Consider the following 376-nt stretch of genomic DNA (forward strand, 5'->3'; position numbering starts at 1 on the left):
GACTGAGATAAAGAAGAAAATGAAATATTAAAATCATGATGTATCTCGCTGCATTGCGCGAGTACCCTTCTAGTGATTTATAATTTATTGTTATTTTCGTTCATATTATATAAAACTTATTATTATTTTTGTCCCTATGGTTTACAAGTCTTTTGTACTTTTGTCCCTCAAACTTAAAAGGAGGATTGAGAAGTTAAGCTTAAGGACTAAAATAGCAATAAATTGTAAATCGTATAAACTAAAATCATAATTTTAGAACTATAGAAATGAAAATCATTAATTTTGATAAATCACATAGAATTTCCTCTTTTTTAAACAATACATAATGAATTATAGTGGTTTCCTTTTAAATTTTTGATTTGATCCCAAAAATGAA

This window comes from Cynara cardunculus (assembly GCF_001531365.2).
Source record: "Cynara cardunculus var. scolymus isolate 2C chromosome LG 2, CcrdV1, whole genome shotgun sequence".
In the NCBI taxonomy this organism is placed as follows: Eukaryota; Viridiplantae; Streptophyta; class Magnoliopsida; order Asterales; family Asteraceae; genus Cynara; species Cynara cardunculus.